The sequence below is a fragment of the Rhipicephalus sanguineus genome, unplaced genomic scaffold (genome assembly GCF_013339695.2).
Source record: "Rhipicephalus sanguineus isolate Rsan-2018 unplaced genomic scaffold, BIME_Rsan_1.4 Seq330, whole genome shotgun sequence".
NCBI classification, from domain to species: domain Eukaryota; kingdom Metazoa; phylum Arthropoda; class Arachnida; order Ixodida; family Ixodidae; genus Rhipicephalus; species Rhipicephalus sanguineus.
This window is the reverse complement of record NW_023615034.1, coordinates 4,230-29,661: the sequence shown is the minus strand read 5'-3', so window position 1 is coordinate 29,661 and position 25,432 is coordinate 4,230. Positions and strand designations below refer to the sequence as shown.

Sequence of the window (25,432 nt, the reverse complement as noted above, 5' to 3'; positions counted from 1 at the left end):
TGCTCTTGGTCCACCGGTACTGCAATGGTTGAACATCTCGATTGCGGTGAGAACGCAACTCGCTGACAAGCACGCTCGGTCGTGCAGAACACTTGATCGACAGAACCCCAGAGTACCAGATGGAGAAGACACCAAGTACGCTGGTATGGGTAACCGAGCCGCTGCGAAGCATTGTCGAAACAGCTGAACCCCTGGGCAGCGCAGGACACGTCGCGAATTCTGCTACTCTCCGGATCCTGCGAAGGAGACGAGCACGCATATTTCTACAGTGGAAAGACAAAACCACACCATTGCTTCTATAAGGAGAAATCATGCTATACGGTGGCTTAACAAAACTCCTTGGAATTGCAAGCCAAAAACCTTGCATTACAGGACTAATCTTTCGATAACAGTCATGTTGAAAATTACCACATTGAGCTCTTTTACTGCAGGAAATTACTTAATCGGGAATGGCTAAGTAAACAGGTAAGGGAGCTTGAGATGTGCTTGAACAACACATAGTCCTCCTACAGGAAACGGTTATGTCAGCAAACGGTCGTAATTGCCATGGGATCTTCCATTCCATGACTACCGGCAATTTGGGAACAGACTTTGCGCCCTCACCAAATACTTACTTTGCGCCCACACCAAATATTTTCGTCCGTTATGTAGACGACTGCTTCAGCATTATACAAGTGTAAGACGCAACAAGTCTCCTGAATCTTCTCAACACCATATAAACAGTTCACTGCAGAATACAAGTTGGATAACATCCTTTCCATCCTCCAAGTCTGCGTGAGTGAATAGGAACAGACTCTCGTTCGGCGCCCGGAAGGACTCATACCGGCTATTCATGCCATCAGGCTTGCCAGAAGCCTTCCGCTGTTTTATCTCTCGTTTTATCGAAAGCCGTCTCAAAGCAGGCCTTCTGCAGGGCGCACCGGTGTTCCGTCCGTTCCAGGTGTGAGCGAAGCTCTAAACCGCATGTTTACATACGACATTCACAATCCACGCGTACCGTTCAACAAACTGAAAAATCAGCTTGCTAACGTCGGGGATCCGATACACAGCGAGAATTCCCCCTTTTCGACAAAGTACCATGTGCAGACTGCAGCTACATCGGCGAAACTGGCAAGTTCAGGAGGATATTGAAGGAGCGTCAGAGAGAAATCGGCAACAAGAAAGTATCGAACGTCCTGGCTGAGCATGCAGACATTCACGGTCACCGCATCGATTTGGATGACTCCAATACAATAGCTAAGGAGAAGAATCTCGCAACTAGAATACTTCTAAAATTTTTATTCAGTCGACAACACCGCCAACAGGAACAGTGGAAATCTGTCCGCTGACGACACCAATTCGCTAAGTCATATTTTAGTATAACAGACGTCTTCTGCCTGCTTTAGCGTGATCAAGGAACCCTTACAAGCCCGTAAACGTCCCTCGTGCGTTTTTGCCTTGACTTGGTTAGTGACCGCAACTGGATAAAGGTGGAAAAGACGAAACTCATGCGCAAAAGCATTAAACAAGTCCTCAGCCTACCCCAAAACACGAGTATCTCCCGAATCGACCAACTATGCATGCACAACGACATCGACGAATTCATCGAGGCCGAGACTACGGCCCAAATGGTCCGCCTCTCCTCCTCCAAGGCAGGCCGTCGACTTTAAAACGAGGCCGGCATGTCCCCCACACCCCTACCTTGAACGCTCAGTAACTCTCCCGAGAGATGTTCGAGATACCTACATGGTAACCCCATTCCCACGAAACGTCCACCAACAACCCAACAAGGGCAGACGCCTGCTCCGGGCTCGCGCGATCCTCGACCGCACCGCCGCGAATCGCGACTCTTCCGTACTCGTCGATGCGGCGCAATACGGTAACTCCTCCACCGTTACACTCGCGGTAGTAGATGGCGACGGAGCCCTACGCTCAGCCGCCTCGGTTAGACTAGCAACGAGCGCCATAGCCGAGCAGGTCGCCATAGCTTTAGCGATGATCGATCCCTCGCACACCAGCGTCTTCACAGACTCACGCGCCGCCATTCCGGCTTACGAAACCGGCAATATCGCGCGTGACTACAGACATACAGTTTAATTTAGCGACCCCTTACTCACCTTCCACGAAATCACCTCTCAATATCGTAACAACAGAAGCCAATACCCCTAGCACACACAAAGCTTGAACGCGCGCAAGCGGTAGCTTTTCGCATGCTACAAACGAGATCGTACCCATCACGTTGCCTACTCGGTCATTACAACTCGGACATCACTCCACAATGCCCAGATTGCACAGAAATTTTATTGTTCACTCTCGCACATGCTCTGGCAATGTCTGGCGTTACCTCGGGGACCAGTCACCAGTTAGTTCGACTGGGAAGAGGCACTCAGTAGCTCCGAGCTCCACCCCCAACTCAAGGCAGTCTGGAGGGCCCAAGAACTGGCGGAACGCCACCACGTTCCCGCCCCGACTCGGGCGTCGCCTACGGTAGCGGCTGCTAGGGTGTCCCTCGTGGATTCCCCGGCGGCTTAAACTCCTCAGGACTTGTCAATAAAGTTCTTGATGACTGTCGAAATGACCACGCAAACCATACGATTATTCGGAACTCTGAAAATGCGTCATATTTATTGCAATCGTCCTAAACCTATCAGCATGTTTCTTTAAAGATACACTTTCTGCCAGCTTACAGGCTCGCACTATTACGAAAGCACGTCTTTTGTACAATATGTAAAATGCCACACCTTTTTTACTCCATTGATGTTATGTAGAACACAATACTACGCAAGTTAGTCTAATGTGAACTTGTAGGCCATGACGGAACTACAAGCATGGCCTATATTATAACACTGAATAGCGACAAGCACTAGCCGGACTAAACGCTAACAAGACAAATACTACACGCATAGCCGAAGACTCAATTAAAGGGTGTAACTTTAGTTATGTAAAACAAGTGCTACAATTTTCGCTACGGACGAAAGAAGGGGGAATTTCGCAGGCCTCGTTTTTCTTTGTTAGACAATGTTGTGTTTAACAAGAAATACGAGCCCTTAAAAATTCCCTTTCTTTCGTTCATTCGTAGCGGGATTCTCGTTATGGCCGAATTGATGCCACGTTGCGTCTAACAAAGAAAAACGAGCCCTTAAAAATTCCCCTTCTTTTAGAGGTGTGCGAATAGTGAATTTTGAAACCAAATCGCATACGAATCGAATAGTGATGACACCGTATCTAATCCTAATAGAATACTCTAGGGATAGTTTTCCAATAGTAAGACAACCATTTTCAAAAGTCCTACACTCTACAACATTTTAATTTAAACAAACATTCACAAACTTTCACCAAACAACATTACGGTTACTTTTAACCGACCCTAATACCTCGGTTATGAATACCGAGGTAAGCTCGTATACAGCAGCGACCAGAGCCTTCGAAATATTTCGCAACTGTAGGTTTAAATACAGCAGTGACTACCGTAATCATGGTGATACTTAGTCGCTTGCTTCTAAATAAAATTGAGACACCACGCCTACAGCTAAATCTGTCATAAAACTGAGAAATCTGACATTACAACATGGGCCTCTGCACCGAAAGCATCAGTGTTGAAAGCTGCATCTGCAAGAACAATTTACGCAAACAATTTACGCGTCTGTTGTCTATAGTGAAGCTGAACGCAGCCGTAGTCCCCACCGTCAGTTATTACAAGACGAAGACAGGAAGCGATTAATGCGATGCAGCATAGTAAAAATTGAGTAGGAGTGAAGTTTTAAGAAGAAAAAAAAAACGCCTTCATCCGGTATTCAATTTAGCATAAGTAATCTCGCAAAATGTTGGGCTGCGTGCGTATTGGTAATTCAGTGATTAAAGACGAAAATAAACCTTCGGCTGTTCCAGAGTTTCATTGTGTTCGGGTTCTCCCGTCGGTGCTGATTATTCGAAAACTATTCGAAAAAAGAATCGCGAAGCTTGCACTAAGCCGCGCAAAGCTTGAAACAGCGAAACTGGACATTTCTGAAGACTTGTGGGAAGACGTGAGGCGTTCGCTTTCACACATATTTTATTGATTCTTGTTCTCCGATGGGCAACCACAGATGCTGTCTTCTTGCGGGCCTCCTCTTCTCTCGCGCTAGGCTCGAACGTGCGGAGAGCCCCGCCGCGGTGCTCTAGTGGTTATGGCGCTCAACTGCTGACCCGAAGGTCGCGGGATCGAATCCCGGCCGCGGCGGCTGCATTTTCGATGGAGGCGAAAATGTTTGAGGCCCGTGTACTTAGATTTAGGTGCACGTTAAAGAACCCCAGGTGGTCGAAATTTCCGGAGCCCTCCACTACGGAGTCTCTCATAATCATATCATGGTTTTGGGACGTTAAACCTCAGATATTATTATCGAACGTGCGGAGCAGCTGAGGCGCAACTTGGTCGTTTTCTCCGAGACGCTGACGACTCGCCATAGACTAATCTGGTTGCTTCAGCTTCCTCTGGGCCTTAGCTAGGTGATGCAGGTTGTTTCAAGGTCGTTGCTAGGCTTTAGTTAGGTGATGCTAGGTTATTTCTACGCTGATTCTCAGCGCAGAGAGTTTCGAGTTAAACCACAGACGGTTACGGACGACATGGATGTCCGAACTCCAGAAACAGAAACTCGCGCCGAAACCAAGCGTTCGCCCCTTTCACATATCTACGGGCACGTCATCGTTGGTGTAGGCCTTCCATCGCTTCGGGTCTTCCCGCAGCCGCCGCTGCCTTTCCCGTTAGCTAGTATTCTCTCGTTGTACGTACTCAGGATCTTCGGCTCTGCGCCGTCGCTTCGCAGCGTTGGGCTAACTGTTGCCTTCTTCATTTTTAGTGGACCAGCGGTGAGTAGTGGGATTTGCCCAATTTCTGTGGCACATACCCGTTCATGGTGACGATAGTTTTTTGGTTCGTCGGACAGGGAACGATTTGCTAAGCAGCTTCGCTGTTAAAACATGCGGTATTTCGAATGTCTGCTATTCGATTCGAGTACCGAATCGAATAGAATGCTATTCGAAATTTTCGAATATTGACACACCTCCAGCTTCTTTCGTTCATTCGTAGCGGGGGTCTCGTTCTGGCATAGTTGATGCCTGCAGGTAGTATACGAGTGATTACTGTCCAGCTGCCAGCTCGTAAAAAGATCACGCCCTACGTGACGTTAGCAGGTAAAAGATCTCATTACAATTATTGTACAAATGTTGGTATAATAATGAATAACATACGAAGTGCCGTGTGCGTATGCTGCTTACGTGTGTAATGTGTACTAGAGCACTGCACGGGCCCGGGCCGGCCCGAAAGCCCGGGCCCGGCCCGGCCCGCGGGCCGGGTAAGGGATTGTTGGATCGGGCCCGGGCCGGGCTCGGGCCCGTGATCTTCGGGCTCGTGTCGGGCTCGGGCCTGAGCCAGGCCCGTATTAGGCCCGGGTCTCATACGTATCTGTATAATCACGCTCCGGACACCCGACACGTCACGTCGACGGGGATCGCTAAAGAGGCCGCCGGCTGGTTCACTTCGGCGCTCTAATAGTCAGTTGTTTTGGAAGCCCTTAGTCCGGTCTCGTTTTCAAAGATCGAAGGCGGTCACACGAAGACGACGAGACAGCCACCTTCAGGGAACAGCGAGGGCGGTGGCTCGCTCTCTTACGGGCGTGCCTCGCTTTGACAGATCTATGGCACTGCGGTGGCGGTGACTCGGGGAAGAAGGGTGGGACAAAGAACGTTCTTGTTTTGAACACGAAAACGTTGTGTACGTTGGGTGCAGTTGCCTGCCGAGGAGTCAACACGACAGCTTTAATTTATGTAACGCTGCCCAGCCTGGTGTATTCCTACCAGATGCAGCTAGAGCACGTTTTTTTTTTTCATTGCATTGTGCAATAGATGAAGTTTGCACACTTGATACTTTTACTCAACAGCCCTAGCTCGTATGCAATTGATGTAAAACTTAAACTAAAAATGTCTGCCATGTTTTTTTTTTTTTTTCAGTTTATGGAGGTATATTTTGTAGTCGTTCTTTGAAATGCAAAAATAAGATTGCGTGGTTAGCACTGCGTGCGCACATGAAACAGCCAGCTATGACTCCAATTATATTTTATATTGCCCTGCAATTATTTCGCAAGAGTGTTGCGGGCGTAATTAACCGAAAGTATACACAGTACCAGTGAAAGTCGTGACACTGAAAGAAGTTCCCAAAACAATTTCTAGAAAATATCTTGTGTGTGGCAGGTATCTTCACAATAACCGAAGGTTAGACAGTGCCTCCTTTATGCTAAGGCATAACTAGCTGAAACGGGTCGGGTCGGGCCGGGCCGGGCCGGGCCGGGCCGGGCCCAAAGCTTTCGGGCCCGGGCCGGGTACGGGCCACATTTAAGAACACCGGGCCGGGCTCGGGCGGGCCGGAGCATGGCGTTTTCGGGCCGAGCCGGGCCCGGGCCGGGAAAATCGGCCCGTGCAGTGCTCTAATGTGTACATGTATGTGACGAAATGTTTGCTATGTAAAATGCACTGTAGTACTTTGTTGTATTCCGGAACATGTTAACCGCAGAGTGCCGTTTCATGCGTATACAGGGTGTTTCAGAAAAAAGCACCAAGTATTAAAAATATTAAGCTTAGGTGCTACGCTTCTCCAATTAGCGCAGTATTGTTCTGAGTCATGTCCAGGAATTTGGGACATCAACTAGCGCCATCTGTTGCGTTGGCTGCTGAGTGGCAGCGTCACTGAACGGGAATCGACCTTTAAACATTTACTGTAGTGCAACGCTTCAATATAGGCCCTAATCACTTCGTCCATATAATCTGGGAGTCCATCTCGCAGTGCGAGAAGTTTTGTTCTATTCCCATAAACTTCCTGGGTTCGAGAACCACTTTAATGTGCTATGTGAAACTCCATGGGAGAGAATTTAAAATTTATATAAAAACAATGCGCCCTCACCTGCTTAAATCATTGAAGTGACCCAATCTTGATTATTCAGTGTTCGAACCTGTGAAGTTTGGCTGATGTTGGCGAAGTTTGTGAGGCTCGACGGGAAGTTTTATGAAAAGATGCATTGCAGCGAAACCTGCAATGCACCTTTAGGAAAAACAACTATTTTGCCGAAAACGAGCAACAGGCGCCTCGGCCGGCATTGCGAGTCTCGCCGCCGCCTGTGATTGGTCGAAGCTCCGTGGCATCATCGACGGAATTGTGAAGACAGCTGACGGCGCATTCCAGCAGGCGATGCCGTGTTTTTCTTTTCTTTTGTTGAAATCGGCGTGTAGTTGCTGTTACATGTCGAGCCGGTCGCCACTGTAGGAACGACGACCGAAGATGCTGCCAGCGCCGATGATGCGGCACAAGAAAGCGTGTCCCAACCGGTAACCTTCACCCGCGTCGGAAACATGGACTGGTACGTGCAAGGTGCATGTTAGTGCTTAATTTCACTGCAGTGAACCGATAGAAATGATACGTTCAGCCGTGTATATTATATCCGATAGGGAACAGCAGCATTGGCAGTCGCTTTTAGCCGCGTATTGGCAGGGTCCGCGCTGCGCGCGCACATCGTGCGACAACATCAGCTGTTCGTGAATTTCTCTGCTCAAAGTGCAGCGTTGTTGACGCAATCAGTGTCACACTTCGCAGCGGGCAAGAAGCATGTGATGAGTCAGTGTGCTATCGCGAGAGAAAAAAAAGCACACGAGAGCCGATCTTTGCCGCAGTGGTGACATGTGCTCCGGGCTGCGTTGCAATCTTGCGCAGTGGCGTAGCCAGAGTGGGGGGGGGGGCACACCGGGCTTGTGCCCCCCCCCCCGCGCTGGCTACGCCACTGCGCAAGATTTTTTTGCCACAGCATATAGAGCACAAAATGACACTCGACCACATCTTCCTGCCCGGCCCCCACTTCAGATCAAGGAGGTGCCCCCCCGCCCCACCTGAAAAAATTTCTGCCTACGCCCCTGATCTTGCGCATGGATAATTTGGCTCATATATTGCAGTTCTGTTTACAATGTCGTCGCTCTTTCGGAATTCTGGCCAGTACTATAATGGTGTGTTGAAATGCAAGCGGTATATTTGCTGCGTCATAAGTATGCGACTTTCATGTAGAGTACCCGATTTCGAGATCTCATCGTAAGCCATATCAAAGAGTTTAACACGGAAGCACCTTACGTCCTGGGCGAGGGCCCCCTCAGGTGCTGGAACACAGAAGGAATCGCGTCGCTGTTCTTGATCGTCAATCCCAGCGACTGCATCAGAGACGGGCTTCGTACGTAGTCGCTGTCATGGAAGTGCTTAGAGCACAGCACACTTGCTCTCGTAGGTTTGAAGTCTTTTCTTTTAACTCCAGTGACCCATTTTGCAGCCATCTTCTGATCCCGAGGAAACTTATGCAAATCGATCTCATCGCGACCGAAAGTGTTGCAGCAGCCATATGCCGCGCAGTACTGCGGCATTGCGAGTCCGCTTCAACCCCCGACAAACACTACTAGTGAATGTCGGACAGCAAAAATCTCTAATCGAAACAAGACAATCGTGCAACGGCAAGAAACCCATGCGAACTGGCACAACTGATGCTTCGCTAGGCAGCAGGTCGCAGCAGAAACAAGTAACAAACCGAAGCTAACAGGCGCAACGGCCCTGCTCGTTCCTGTCGATGACGTCACCTCTCCACGTTTCTCTCTCTGCCGTCCTCCTACCCTGCGCTCCGCGCGCGCAGGGGAGCGTTCCCTCGGCCAAAGTTTGCTCGCTTATAGCGCCGTTGTTTAGTCGAAAATCGGGGGAAAAAAACCTTCGCAGGCATGTTCTAAGAGGTCGCGATACGGAATTTGAAATAAATTCGCGAATTCAAAACCGCTTCAGTGTCCCTTTAAGCATAGTTGAGATTCTGGTGTGCGTAGCCATGCCGCGTTTGACAAGATGTGCCGAGCAAAGCGTAATTAATACTAAATAGTACTGCGCCTAATTAGTTTCAATTAGGATATTTAGCTCATTAGGCTTAGATTGACTTCGAATGCAAGCTATTCGGGGCCGAGCGTCGAGTGTGCGAGTTAGGCTAATTCAGTTATAATTAAGGCTTGTCTGACTTGGGATGCAAGCTAACCGACACCAAGTCTCCAATGTGCCACTTAGACCTATTAAGCTGTTGCATGTCGGTGGGCTAGTTGGTTTGTTAGCATAGTAACGAAAAAACAGCGCGTGAATACAGGAACGGAAGGGGCACCCACACGAGCGCTGTGTGTGTGCCCATTCCGACCCTGTCTTCTCGCGCTGTTCTTCCGTTACAATGCTATTAAGCTAATTGTTCTAATTAATCCACTTAAGCTAATTATCCTACCTGGTGTTGCGATTGACAAGCAATACCCAATCGAACCCGATCAACAACTATAGTCTATACTCGTGATTTAGAATGTGATCCCGTGAACACTTCGTGCATCGGCGTGTGAATGCACGTATCGACACTTGGCTGGTCAAGCCAGGACCAGCCAAGTGTCGACCAGCTCCCCTCTAGCCAAGCTTTGCGCGACTCAGTGCAAGCTGCGCGAATTTTGAAAATTAGGTTAACCAAGCAGAATTCTCAGCAAGTGACTAATGTTGATCTACATTCCCACCTTGGCATGCAGTGCATTACTAATGAATGGCGACAACGAATTCAACATATTTTAAATGTAGGGGTGCAAGCTGTCAGTGTAGGACATAATTAAGATAGATAGCTAGTATCTCAATCAATGCAGTTATAGCACGATAACGGCAAATGATAGAATATTGTTAATTAGCAGCAATAAATATGATTAATTCGTAATCAATGATAATTATTCCTTTAATATAGATGCCATTTGTCACTCACATGTGCTACGAGAAACATTTACGAGAGATCACGATTTATAGGAGGACTGCGTTGAAAAAAGCGCGAAAACTGGACAATAAAGGCTAAGGAAAAAACTACACAAGCGCTGGCACATTGATGAATTATGCAAAGCACTGGGTGCGAAAGAGCCTGATGTAAGAGAAACAAATCACAGAAGGCTGTGTTGAAGGGCCAGTTGCTACATGTTACTGCGTTGAAAACAGTGCGAAAAGGGCGCGAAAGCTAAGAAAACAAAGGAACAGCGCCTTGTGTTGTTTGTTCCTCACCCTTCGTCCGGTTTTCACGCTATTTTCAACGCAGTAACAGGCACCAACTGGCCCTTCAAGACACCCTTCCGCAATTTAAAGGAGTAATTAATTGCGCGGATAGTTACAGGCAAATAATTAAGTGGAGATATATAATAAAAATTAATTGAAGGATAAGATTGCAAAGCATCACGTGATATCCTATAGAGAGAGGGTGAATGCATTGGGAGATTCTTGCTAATAAACCCTTTCAAGCAATCCCAGAACGCCCGTGGGAGCGTAGGCACTATGGGAAAAGTGTGTACATCGATCGAGCCAGCCGTTCGGTCGCCCGCTGCTCGTTGGCGCCGTGGGAGCACGAGACGAAAAAAAAACAAAAAAGAAAAACACGTCGCCGCTTGAACATTCCTACTTCGTAAAACACTTCACATATCCGAACGCATCTGCATGTATCTACGCATGAAATGTGAAAGGAAGAACGCAGTCAGTGTAGGTGTTGCCGAGCGTATGTATGTATATCGGACGTAGCACTTAAGCGGCATGTGCGTTATCGCGTGCCGATGCCGTCAAGACGTTCTGTTGTCATCATTATGAGCCGAACACCGAATTAATGTTTAGTGTACAAAAACTTGTAATGTACTAGTGTAAATGTGACGTACTGAATTGCTATATACACACCTTTCCGTTTGAGCATTTGGTGTCATGAACACTTTTGCGCTTGCTCGCTGTGTTTAGTCGCTATAGCCTATTCAAAAGGTAATATCAGAGTTGCAGCTCATCTTGCTCACGACTATACATATCTGCGGTATACATTCACCTGCTAGCCAACACGCGAAAGCACAACCAGCGTTTCTAAAATGCAACAACAGCAGTTAGTATCAGCGAAGGGCGATAAAAGCTTACGGTTTGTTACATATATGGTGCGAATGACGCGCACGCGGTCTAATCAATGTATACTTTATTTTAGTAAACGCCTACTATACTCTTTCGAGTACTCTTTAAATATCAGAGCCTCACCTTCAGCTCGTCGACAGTGTCGACGGACGTTGATTCCAAATGGATCTGCGAATTGCATAGACCGCTCCTGAACTTCATCTAGGAAGCCGAGTTGTATTGTTTTATTTAATTTATGCTGCAGGGGCAGGGGACCCGGCCCGACTCGCACGTGACTGACTTCGTGCTATGTTTTTATTAGTCATCTCTAGAACAGACGAAGCCTCATAGCGGTGAAGAGAAAACTGGGCACAGGCAAAAACCAGATGTATGTACTAAGCAGTGTTGCGGAATGGGCGCCTTCATTCCAGTTCCATTCCGGGGAATTAGAACTTGCCGCAATTCCATTCCCTTCAATTCCTCGGAATGAAAAAACTTAGCCCATTCCCACTCCGGGAATGGCCGGGCAGTTCCATTCCCGTAATTCCATTCCTGTAATTCCTCAGCGTATGAAAGGCATCTGATAGTTTTATCGAGTTAAGAATGAACGCCCCATAAAGCTGATGTCATCACATTAATTATGAACTGCAAAAGTACGCAAAACACGTAACCAAGGTCGAGGGATAGTATAGCTTGGTGACATATCTCGTGCAGTACATACAGCCTACCAATTCCCATAGGGGCAGTTCTCCCGCTGCCTATAGTCAAATCAAATTTATTTCAACAAATCAAATCAAATTTATTTCAACATACAAGCGATGTCGTGGACAATGAACTAAAAGCCAGCAAGGCTTGACAGGGTCCATTGCCCATTTTTCAGGCAGTGACAAAACGGGAGAAACAAGAAATACACCAGAATTAAACTATAAATATATCGCATGATATTACAAGAATACAAGAATTACATGAAACACAAGAAATACACAAAAAATACACAAGAATTACGCTATCAATACACCGAAACATATAACAGGAATGCAAGAATAACACAAGAAGTAACCAGCATTATAAGCACTAATACATAAACATTGGCATTGCAGTAAATAAACATAGTACATAAACATAGGCATTGCAGTTGCATACATGTTTTTTTTTGACATTATGAAGAGTTATATTACATTTTTTGTATTTAAGTGATAGGGTAGTCTATAACGTAGCATCTGATAGGTATAGTTCGTTCTAGACCTCGGTAGTTCCCATATTTCAGAGCTCCTTGTATTGGCCATTTTATGCTTTCGCGTTAAATTAGAAATACGTTTTAGAGTGTCATTGTTCTTTTTAATAGCATTCTTATAACTTCTTATTAATAGGTTTTCGTAAATGTTAGGCATTGGTACCAAATTTAGTTTTTCGAACAGAGGACTAGTTGGCGTTAAGTAAGGCACATCTAAAATGCAACGCACGGCTTTTTTCTGCATTCTATGCAGGGTAATGATGTTAGTAAGTGTCGTAGTGCCCCAGACGAGATGACAATAGTGTACGTACGACAGGAACAGGGATTTGTACAGTAGAAGTTTAACACTTTCAGGAAGAAAAAAGCGCAACTTGCATAGTGTTCCAGTTAGCCGAGAGAGCTTACCTACTACCATTTCCACATGAGCATTCCATGATAAATGTTGCTCAAATACAACACCAAGACATTTAAAGGTAGGCACAATAGGCAAAATAGAGTTATTAAGATGCAAATTTGTTGTAGTAGCAACGTTTCGATTTTTCGGCCTAAAAAGTACGGCCTTTGTTTTACTGACATTTATTTTCAACGAGTTAGCGGTGCTCCAGGATGATAATTTTGACAGTACTTCGTTGGCTTTAATCATGACATCTTCAGCATCTTTCGCGGTTACTAGAATTGTAGTGTCGTCTGCATATATAATAAATTTTACGTCATTATCAATACTAACTACGTCATTAATATAAATACAAAAAAGCAAGGGCCCCAAAATACTTCCTTGGGGTACTCCTGCAATAACTGGTTTCAAATCGGACACGTGACTATTTATAACTACTTTTTGCATACGGTGCTGAAGATATGATTTTAATAATTTCAAAAAAACCCCGCGAAAGCCATAATATTTAAATTTTCTATAAGTGTGGTATGATTAATGCAATCAAAGGCCTTTGAGTAGTCAACAAAAATACCCAAAGTACATAGCTGACGTTCGAAAGAATCTAATATAATTTCCTTCTGTGTTAGAAGCGCAGTTTCAGTAGACTGCCCTTTCGTAAATCCAAACTGCATATTTGTCATTAATTTATGCTTAGTTATAAATGATGTAACACGGCTGTGAATTAATTTTTCCAGCGCTTTTGAAAAAATTGGTAAGACTGATATTGGTCTATAGTTAGTTAGCGCGTTTTTATCCCCGCCCTTATGCAACACTATAACCTTAGCAACCTGGAGTGCTTTTGGAAAGGTACCATCAGATAGAACTAGATTGTAAATATGGGTGAGTGCCGGAGTGATGGCATCTAATACGTACTTTGCAGGTCCGATTTCGAAACCATCTATATCGCAACATTTACTATTTCTAATGGACAAAAATGCGTCAGTTATTTCCTTAGGTGTCGCAGGAGCCAAAAATGCAGACTGGCTCGTCCGCGAACTTAGAAAATTTAAACAGTTGGGATCGTGAGAACTCTTTACCAAACTAGTAAAATATTCATTGAAAGCTTCCACCAAGTCCTTTCCTGACATTATATTGTCATCAATCGTAATCTCCTTAATAGTCTCCTTACAGACATCTCGGCCAAGAACAAAGTTAATGCGTTTCCAAAGAATATCTGATTTTTTCGTAACGTCAACGTTAAATAAATGTTGTAAGTATAATCTTTTCTCACGACGTAGAAGGCTGTTTACTTTATTCCTTTGAACCCTAAACTGGCGCAGGGTTTCTTCAGACCGCGTTGAAATAAAATTATGAAACAAGCGTGGTCAGCGTGTTTGGACGAATGGTTTTAATATTGTTTAAGCTTAAATGTGTTAATGCTAAAATGACGACATAGCGCATTTTTATGCTGACAAAAGTAGCGTTGATGAAGACTAAGCAGTTTTGCCACGCGTCTGGAGCGGTCGTGAATATGGGGAAAACTAAGATTTGGTTAATAGGGAACAAAATCCTCTAGATCTGCCGGTATTAGTTGGAACAGTGCACCGCTCGGGCACCATGTGCCTTTGCATCGAATATGGAACACTGGGCAGCACTGCTCCTCAGCACTCATGCTTGTCAAGCGCGCCTTTCAAGCATGAATGGGGTGAGGAGGACTTTCTGTGTTCGCCTGTGCGCAGGCATGCAATGTCTTCCTTGTCGCAAAGGTTATTTACGTGTGTCAGGTACTAAACTGCTCGTGAGATAAAGATCAGGCTGTGCATAGAGTATTCGCCGCTTTCAGGGGCGTAGCCAGAAATTTTTTTCGGGGGGGGGGGGGGGTTCAACCATACTTGATGTATGTTCGTGCGTGCGTTTGTATGTGTGCGTGCCTATATACGCAAGCAAAACTGAAAAATTTCGGGGGGGGGGGGGAGTTGAACCCCCCTACCCCCCCCCCCCCCCTTGGCTACGCCCCTGGCCGCTTTCGTGTGGGGGTATCAATGGGAACCAACGCGCAGGGATAATTTGTTTCTCCCTTCAGTAGCTGCTGGGATAATGCATTTGTTTGCACACTGACTTATGCCTCGGTTTCTCTTTTACAAATTGGCAGACCGTTCACACTTTTACACGTCTACCCTTGGCTCTGGCCACGGTTACACCGTGGCTCTGGCTAACTAAAGGTGGACCTAGAGAATACGTTATGGCCTTCGACTTCGAAAAAAACATGTACTCACGCCTACATGACTAATTTGAGCATCATATTACAGTAGTAGCAATTAAGGGTGTCGGAAAATACGTTCCTCCCCAATGCACTCGCGATGCGAACGCGGGTATGTGCCGAGCCGTAGCAAGAAAAGACGCAAAAAAATTACACCATTTCCGCTAAAGGGGACCATGAGGCGATGCGAAGCCGGAGCACTTGCACGATCGCGTTCCGTTGGCGTTCTTTGGGCATGCTACCGACCTCGCGTCGTGGAACGCGAAGAGGAACGCTACGCGCGTCTTGTCTTCCCTCTAGCCTGGCCGTTAATTCTCACAGGGCGAGCGGGGAACGCAGCCGGCAGGCGTGCGAGATGGGGCAGCGTAGGAGAGGAGAGAGAGGGGTAGTGGACGTGCATGCGCTGGTGCTCATCGCGGCGTTGCGCAGGAGACAATTTCGGCATGTCTAGCCCGCGTTTCAGAGGAAGAGTGGAAAGGGGGAGGGGAGAGAGGAAGTGGAGAGGGGGATGGGAGAGGGAAATGGGAGAGGGGGAGTGGAGAGAGTATGCGCATGCGCAGTAAGGGTGGTCACGCCGCACACCACCACCACCACCGGATTGAACTCCGGCATAAGATATTTTGCATCTAAAAAAAAAAGGATAACGATAATAATGAAATGATCCCACCCCGGAGCAGTGGGAGTGCAGGCTGACCAGCTCTCAGCTCGAGACTTCGGAGCAACACAGTCTATATAAGGACAGGATTGTAGTAGGCGCGTTGCTTATAAATGTACCGTGGGCCGCGGCGGCTGCATTTTCGATGGAGGCGAAAATGTTTGAGACCCGTGTACTTAGATTTAGGCGCACGTTAAAGAACCCCAGGTGGTCGAAATTTCCGGAGCCCTGCACTACGGCGTCTCTCATAATCATATCGTGGTTTTGGGACGTTAAACCCCAGATGGTATTATTATATAAATGTACCGTGCTTGTAATAAGCCAAGCCATTTTAAAAATACTGCTTTATTGTTAAATTCAAGGTTCTCACTTACTGATAATTGAAAAGTTTGATAAACAGCGCGTAGACGAAAACTTGCTCTATTTTCGGAAAAAGACGTAATTACATTCACATTCCATTCCGTGCAAAAAGCGCTTAATTCCATTCCCATTCCATTCCGGGATCGCGAAAATGTGGAATGATTCCGGAGTCATTCCGATTCCGGAGTGGGAACTCCGCAACACTGGTACTAAGGGACAAGGAAGGCAAAGTCACTAACAGTATGGATAGGATAGCTTAAGTAGCTGAGGAGTTTTACAAAGATCTGTACAATAGTCGGGGCAACCAGGACGATAATGTAAGAAGTAATAGTAGACCAGAGGAATCGAACATCCCACCAGTAACGACAGGGGAAATAAAGAAAGCCTTGGATGGAAAAGAGGCAAAGCCGCTGGTGAGGATCATGTAACATCATATCTGTTGAAAGAGTGGACAGAATGTGTTAGAAAAAGTGGCCACCCTGTATACGAAGTGCCTCTTGACGGTGAGGTACCGGAGCCTTGAAAGAATGCTAACATAATCTTAATCCACAAGAAAGGGGACGTCAAGGACATGAAAAAATGCAGGCCGATCAGCTTACTGTCCGTTGTCCACAAGCGATTTACAAACATAATAGCTAACAGAATTAGAACAACATTAGAATTCAATTAACCAAAGGACCAAGCAGGATTTCGTACAGGATACTCGACAACCGACCACATTGACACTATCAATCATGTGATAGAGAAATGTGTGGAATATAACCAACCCCTATATATAACCTTCATAGATTACGAGAAGGCATTTTATTCGGTCGGGTATCAGCAGTTACGCAGGAACTACGGAATCGGAGCGTCGACGAACCATATATAAAAATACTGGAATAAATCTTATCTTGGATTTATGTGCACGTTAACGAACCCCAGGTGGTCAATAATTGCGGAGCCCCCCACTACGGCGTCCCTCATAATGATATCGTGGTTTCGGGACGTTAAACATCAACAATTATTATTATTATTATTATTATTATTATTATTATTATTATTAACACTTGATACTGGTAGAGTGTTGGTTTATGTAAATTGAATTACCAAAAATGAAAGCTCGAAGCCTTTATATTCAACCTGGTTTAATGTTTTCTCCGCAGTGCATTGGTTTAAACCGCACTCGTCTTAAGCGTCTAGTCTTGTTTTGGATTTCTCAACTTGCTGTATGACTGAAAAAAAAAAATGTTGACGCGACGACTGATGATGATGAAGAATTATGGATCAGCCCTTTGTAATGGGTCGGAAGCTTTAAACGGCCCACCAGTTAAGTAATTTGCATTGGGTGACGCCCGGTTGCTATTTCCCTCTCCCGTCATGCTGTATAACATACGTTGCCGTGGGAGAGAGACGGGGTGGGGTGAAGAACTTTACTGATACCCCAAGTAAATGGATCATGCGCTTATGGGATTCTTTGGCAACCGATACAAATGCAGTTGCGAGGAACCCACTACGCTCTAAATCATTGTAATTTTACTGAGACCCCGAGGAAATGGAACATCCGCTTATGGGCTTCCTTGGCAACCACTACAAGTGCACTTGCGAGGAACCCACAACGCTATAAATCATTGTAATGTTTGAGAAGTAGGGCAGCAGGCACTGGGCCATTTTTCGTCATTCTACGAAGAGGCTTGGTACCTGCTAAACGCATGTAAGGCATTATGCGCACTTTGTTGATGCTGTGCCTGACGACGATGAAGTACAAAGAGCAGGAGAAGCCATTTCTTGACTTGTACCCCGCGAAAATACACACTGCGGTGTAGCTTTTCGAATGTGACAGCACAGCAGCGCCAGAAGACGGCCTAGCGAGCAAAGCAAGCAATCCTGCGACAAGAGCATCCGTAATTCTGAAGTGTCCACATGCACATACACGTGGATACTTGCGAATTATTAATAAGCAGATGACAGAACATGCCCAACATTAATTTAGGCAAAACTCGGTGCGTGACACTCCAACGTTAATGATGAAGCGTGTGTATGGGGTTGTTTTTCACGTATTATTTCTGTTGTCCCCTAGCGTCCTACTTTAATAATTTAAGGGATTTTACTTGCCATAACCACATTGTCATTACGGGGCAAGTCGCAGCGGGGAATTCTGTTATAGGTTTAAACACCCGGGGTTCTTGAACGTGCACCTAGATCTAAGTGAGCGGATGTTCTTGCATTTCGTCCCCGCTGGAATACGGCCGCCATGACAGGGAATCGAACCCGCGACCTCGCGCTTAGCAGCGCCACACTTTATCTGCCAATAGCTCGCACGGCGAGTATGTACATTATCTCGGCGGCGCTGGAATAAAATTTAGCCCCTTTAGCTCACGCTAAGGAGACCACAGTAGCCTATGCTCTGGAGAGACATTCATTAATTAAACTACTTTAACGTTATTAGTCAATTGCATTGTTCGTCCCACCCTCACCCTCAAGCATTTTCCACCTCACCCGTTGTTGCACAGCCTGCGGTATCGGCCCACTCGAGTTTTGGTACCAATGGTATTCGCGCCGCCGAACGCCGGATTTTTAAAATCACGAGCCATTCAACGCTCTCTCGTTAATGAGTGATAGTTACTTAGCACCCTCTGACGGTGCGGTGTGTTTATTGACATTACTGTACAATTGAAACGATGGCAATGAGTGATATGGTAGTCAAGGAAACCGAAGAACTTCATGAACTAAGATTTCTGACAAATTAGGTCTGTAGATTAGTAGGTGAACATCGTGTCTGCGAAGCATGAAAATAATAAAAAGTAGTCCGCGCATCTCGGACGGGGCCACACTTCCTGCGAGACGCGAGTCGCGCACTGCAGCACACTGCTTTCAGCGTCATTGATTACAGCACGTGGCTTCAGTTAACCTCGCATTCCGAGACGCTCATAGTGGTCACTCTAAAGGCGCCGCGAAGAAAAACAGAAAGAAGGTGGGGCTCGTCACGTAAGCAAAACAGAGTACATTGCCTACGATCGCAAGGGAAGGCAGGGAAAGAACTCAGCTTGCAGGCCATCACCTTGGCAAAGGTAAGGGCAGAGTTAATAATACTATCTAGGGTTTTACGTCCCAAAACCCCGATATGATTATGAGAAACGCCGTAGTGGAGGGCTCCGGAAATTTCGATCATCTGGTGTTCTTTAACGTGCACTGATATCACACAGTACACGGGCCTCTAGCATTTCGCCTCCATCGAAATGAGACGGCCGGGATCGAACCCGCGACCTTCGGACCAGCGGCCGAGCGCCATAATCACTGCTCCACCGCGGCGGACAAGGCCTGCGTTGACAGCATTGTTTATCTTCTGGCGGCACGGTAACAGGGCAGTTCAATGCCGTCCAAAAAAAAAAAAAAAAAAAGATTTCTGAAAGGTTGCTCAGCTTGCGCCAAACATGGCCTCAGCTTGCCCCAAACATCGACCGTTGTCTCACGGTAAACAAACACATGACACAGCGAATAAAAATAAAACGGCTTTTCGAGAACCTTCCAGGTGTCCTTGCTCACATAAATGAAATATTGCAGCTCGTAATCAATACATTAAGCGGGTTCTGACGAGGGGTATTTTAGCGAACTTTACCCCGTAAATATAGAACGCGCTATTCTGTCCCGAATAAAGCTGGCCGCTTGCAAGAGCGAGGTTCGAAGCCGCGACCTCCAACATTTCTGCAGACCAGCATAGGCAGTCAAACAACGCGGGTTTCTCGATACGTTATAGGAATCTAATCTGTCTCATTACTCCTTCACCAATACTTAACAGAGAGGAGAACGCGGCCTGTGTAGTTTGTCATGCGTATAATGAAGTCAGTGCTTTCCGACGTCTTTAGTTATGTTATTTAGAAACAAAAAGCGCGCTGTTGAAACTAAAGCTATTTTATTAAAACCATTCTTTTTAAGAAGATCATACAACACTATTCTGCTTGCAAAGGTATTCTTCCTTTCCTTCTGCTTCTTATTGAGCTTTAAAGAAAAATGTCTGTGGCAGCGAATATAACACGGCCAGGCGTCTTGACGTAATAGTGCGAAATGTCCATTCGATAAATTGACGCCAACAAAAATTAGGGACGTCAAGACTCTCTGCACATTCGGAAACCCGCGATCGTCGTCACTACGTCCCAAGCTTGCATTATTTTCTGGAAGTTAGCTTTTTCACATTTACAAAAACAGCAGCGCTAAAGGTACGTTCTTGCTTTCTTTTAAGAAACCCGTTGGAGCCAACAACAACATTGGCCGAAATATTTTGGAGAGGCAGGGGATGAGAGGAAGGGCAGCGCTCTCTTTCGAGAGTTCGTCGTCACCAAGCACAGCCAAGCGAGTTGTATACGTGTGCACCCTTTCATTGCAACAGAACTGATTCACAGTCGAGCAGCCCAACCGGCCGCTCGTTGCATGCGTTGCGGTTATCTGTCGGCGACTGAGGTTCGTGCTCGCTGGTTGTAGCGGATGTCGTCATCGTGCTTTTTTTATGTATTGTGTTCTTAATTCGTGCGGTTACGGCAAGCGTCATCGCTTGCCGTAACCGCATTTTGAACGTTGAAGGTCCGTACGCCACGTGGTGTGAAAAACGGTACACTAGAAGCGATGTCCCGAATTCCTGGGTATGCATATAGCGCACGTCAGAATATTTTTGAAATCTGCCAAGCTCGGTAATTGACAAAGATTGCTTAATGAACTTTTTAAATAGTAGCTCTAGAGAAAAATTTTCAATACAAAAGTTGTAGCGCTTGTTTAATCTATGCTAACTCCCCTGTTTAATTTTTTTCTGGCCTTTCTTTAAAGAGCTCGAATGTTAAAAAGTACCACGTGACTGCAGCCTAACGCGCGGCGCTTTTAGGGCCCTCAAATGTAAGTTGAACAAATTATCAAAGGCTGCTCCGCGCACGAAGCTCGATGGAGCAGGCTACCGGTGATTGTGATGGACGCTAAATGATGATAAGGGCGTACCGTCTAAAGAAAAAAATCACACCATCTCCCGCTAAAGGGGACCATGAGGCGATTCGAAGCAGCGTTTCGGCATGTCGAGCCCGCGTTTCAGAGGGGGAGTGACGAGGAGGTGTGTGGAGAGTTTGCGCATGCGCAGTAAGGGTGGTCACACCGCACACCACCACCACCAGTTTGAACTCCGCCATAAGATGCTTCGCATCTAAAAGTCCACGAAAGAGCGGCCGCCACGTGTGAGTGAATCTTATCTCGGTCCTTCATCGCGCTGTCACCCTCGCCCCTTCCAATGCCTGTTTAACAAAGTGCTTGACTGGGCTGGTTGGTGCTGCATGGTAGACGAAGAACGAAAACAGCGCTAAACACGGGACGAGAAGAGGACACGGCGCGGTGTTTGTGTCCTGTTCTCGTCCCGTGTTTAGCGCTGTTTTCGTTCTTCGTCTTCCAATGTGTGTCTTCATTGGTGCCTACGCTATGCCTACGCTATATCAAATGCTGCCTACAGTCTCATGTGGCATTTGCTCCGTGGCTGCCGCTTTTTTGTTGAAGAATTTTTTTTTTGTTGTTGAAACGGTATGCTCATTTTGTCGCTTAACGTCCATCGCAGTCACCGATAACCTGTTCCATCGATCTGCGTGCGCGAAGCAGCCTTTGATAATTCGTTTAACTTACATTTGATGGCACAAAGCGCCGCGCGTTTGGCGGCAGTCACGTGGTATTTTTTAAAATTTGCGCGCTTTAAAGAAAGGCCGGAAAAAAATTAAGCAGGGGAGTTATCTTAACATAGATTGAAAAATTCGATGTTCCTGAGCAAGCGCTACAACGTCTGTATTGAAAACTTTTCTCTAGAGCTAATTGGGGACGCGTAGCACCTATGCTTAATTTTTGTAATACTTGGTGCTTCTTAGCTTAAACACCCTGTATAGCATGGCCTTTGAGGCTGGTCGTGCAGCTATTTGCTTGGTTTCGGGCACCACGTATTGTATCTGATTGGGTATAATGATTGGGTTTGTTGCTCCCTACGTCACTGTCTCTGAAACTATGGGAGCGATTATGCAGTACTACACGCGATAGCACTTTGACGCGGCTCATGGTCAGCTTTTTTTTTATAAATTTATTCATAAATTTATTATAAATTTAGTTAGAGCCGGCTATCCCGTCATCATGATAGTAGTATTGAAGAAATACACAAAGACAAGAAAGTTAGGAAAAATAAATGAATAAGAAAATAAAAAAATAATCAGAGGCACTTTGTACATATACAATATGTGGCGTATAATGCATCAGCAGATACTAAGGGCCTAGTCCAGTACATATAGCTGATAGAGTCCGTTGAAACCAACCGTATGTTCAATGAATTAGTCAACCGGTCTTTTCGTTAATCATTTCCCTTGATTTTTATTTTTTTGTGAAAAACGTACAAATGTCCTGTGCAAGTGACAGGTGCGGGAAAAGGTCAGGCAGGCCGTGGATGTGATTTTACCAAGCTTTCTGAATAGGTTCGACTAGCATCGCGCGGCTTTCTTCGCGATAACATACCTATACCACATTTTGAGCCCATTTCGCTAATGCAGACTATTTTTTTAATAATCGTTAGAAAAAAAAAAAAAGGATGCATCCTAAGTGCATCAGAGGGCCAACTGCAATGAAATTTAATTTTGCCTAAGTTAGTTACAAGGAAGCAGTATTAGACCCCACAACATCTTTCACTGCCGTCCCATCGCGTATGACGACAGCAGTGAGTCGTCAGCCGCGCCGCACGTGTGTTTGCTACATGAAGGATGCTCAATACTATCGGTCAATCTGCACCGCTTTTGAAGCAACACTTTTTCATGTTTTGTTGAAAAGTGTGGGCGAGATCATCCTAAAAAATGTTACCCGCAAAACGGAATCGCAGTCGGCAGCACAATAAGGGTGGATTACTCCTGGTGCTCGCTATCAGAGGGTATATGTCGTCGTGACCGAAAACCGTGACTGCTTGCATGAAATGCCCCCCCCCCCCCCCCGCCTTTTTTGTTGACGATTAGCTTGAGCAATCTGCCACCATGTCTGCGCAATAGGTCGTACAAAGTTTTCGCTCAACGCGCGGCGCGCATCTGGCACCCCGCTACGTTGGCCACAGAGCTCTCAACTTCGCTGCAGCCGTGAGCTACAAAATGGTTATCGCTAATCGCACTTATGCAATTAAAAAAAGAACACAAGAAAGCGGCTGCATCGCGTTAATGAATGTACCGCTTTAGCGGAATGGGTTCAATTGGTTGCAGAGGTGAGCGAGCTATAAAACTGCAGAGATGCAAGCTGAATAACGACCCGCCGCGGTAGCTTAGCGCGTAAGCTGTCGCGCTGCTAAGCCCGAGGTCGCGGGCTTTGTTTCCGGGCGATGGCGGCCAGATTTCGATAGGCCGAAATGCGAAGAACACCCGTGTTCTCAGAACTGGATGCAATTTAATAGTAATAATATCTGGGGTTTTACGTCCCAAAAACATGATACGATTATGAGAGACGCCGTAGTGGAGGGCTCCGGAAGTTTGGACCATCTGGTGTTCCTTAACGTGCAGCGACATCGCACAGTACACGGGCTTCTACCACTTTGCCTCTATCGAAATGCGACCGACGCGGCCGGGATCGAACCCGCGACCTTCGGGTCAGCAGCCGAGCACCATAACCACTGCTCCACCGCGGCGGACTTGCAATTTAGGTAAATCCCAGTGGGTCTGCATTGACCCGGAGTCCCCACTACGGCGTTCTTCAATCGTATCGTGGTGTCCGCCGCGGTGGTATAGCGGTTACGGTGCTCGGCTGCTGACCCGAAGGTCGCGGGTTCGATCCCGGCCGCGGCGGTCGCATTTCGATGGAGGCGAAATGGTAGAGACCCGTGTACTTAGATTTAGGTGCACGTTAAAGAACACCAGATGGTCGAAATTTCCGGAGCCCTCCACTACGGCGTCTCTCATAATCATATCGTGGTTTTGGGACGTTAAACCCCAGATATTATTAATTATTATTATCGTATCGTGGTTTGCACATGCTTTCTCAGGAGTTATATCATGCAAGCGAAAGATGCCTCGAGAGCATCAGTGAATTAAGATGCCTAAAATTGTGTTGCAGCACGTCACGTACTAGGCCTGCCCAATATTTCACAAATTCTAACTTAGAAAATGCAATTTGTACGTGAACTTGTACGGTGTGTATGGTGGTTGAAAACAACAACAAAAAAAGCGACACCCGGGTTTGTTTGAACACCAGGTTTTGACCGCAGTCACACCGAAGTGCTGTCTTCTAAATTTCAGTGTATACCTGTGGCCGCCCATGCAGAAAAACGTTGCATGGTCTTATGGAAACTTGTCTTATGGTCTTATGCATGGTCTTATGGTTATGCATGGTCTTATGGAAACTTATGGAATCTTGTACCCGCACGGACAAAATTTACTGGTAAGGAGGCAATATTACGCAGTCATGTATTTGCTGCACCACTGACCACCCGAAAATGACCTTGACTTCGTCTATAATTCAGCTAACGTGCGCATGTTAATCTATACGATGTAACGTCACTTATTCGCTCCTGCATTGCTGAACGGGCGCATTTAGAGGGCGAACTGCTACGTCTGACAAGTATAGCATACCACAAAAAGCAAAAATTGTTGTGCGTGAGGTTGTTGTGCAAGCGCGCCATTCAAAAACAAAAGAAGTGGAAGTTATCGATCACACACATCGTGTGTACCACTGATCAGCTTTCTACATGCGGTCTTGCACGGTTGTCTCCTTTTTCAGAAAGTATGGGAAACATGTACATCATTTCGAAGCGCAGCGCCGGCAACGTCGACGGCACTGAACCTGCGGTTAGATTGTTTCAATGTTTGCCAACGGTGTGGCTACATTTATCGGCAGTAGTAACAGATATGTAGCACCATATAAAGGAAACCACGCCAGTACAAAAGTCACGGCGCTGATTTCTAAGCTGTGGAACTCGCAGAATCCGCGAAAACAGGAAGAGTGCAAACACGCGACTACCTTCGACCAAAACTGAAGTGAACGCAACACGGTATCGCGCTCAAGTTACCTTACTCGGTAGGCTTTGAACGCATCTCTTGTAGCCGTTGGCGCAAATGTCACGGTATCGCACTCAAGTTAGCTTACTCGGTAGGCTTTGTGATGTATAGGACGGCAACATGCTAGGTGTCGACGGAAGCCGGTCTAGCCGGAAGAAAGCGTCCCAAATTCTTCGCAGGAGCAAATAAATGAAAGAATAACAGGACTACTGCGTATTATTAAAGCACTGCTCTCATCATCAGATTTCTTTCTCTGCGAGAGTAACTATCTGCCGTTTTTTTGTTGGCCCGTTCTCCGTTACTATACTGAAGCGCGTTCCTCATATTCATATTGTGGTTCTGGCACGTGAAACCCGACGAATTGTTATTACTCTTGAAGGCTTTTTGTGCTAATGTCAAATTTCAGTATTACCACTTTACTCTGAACAAATGAAATTTCGTTGCCACCTGCAGCGAAACACGAATGCTCCAACGAAAATATTACAACGCATAACTCACCTTCACTTAGAGCGCTGTTGGTAGAACCATGAGGCCTGGCTCCTGGTACGCAGACACCAAGCCATGCCGATACGCAAATGCTCCATCAGTGAATCGGTCGTCCACGTAGTA

General features: G+C 46.3%; 1 long non-coding RNA gene across 1 annotated transcript; it reads right to left on the bottom strand.

The window, feature by feature from the left end:
• Positions 1-25,432, bottom strand: LOC125756627 (uncharacterized). Its single transcript, XR_007414647.1, has 3 exons — positions 25,322-25,432; positions 2,324-2,545; positions 1-236 (listed from the first exon to the last, which is right to left on the bottom strand). It is a non-coding gene; the product is annotated as an uncharacterized LOC125756627 (long non-coding RNA).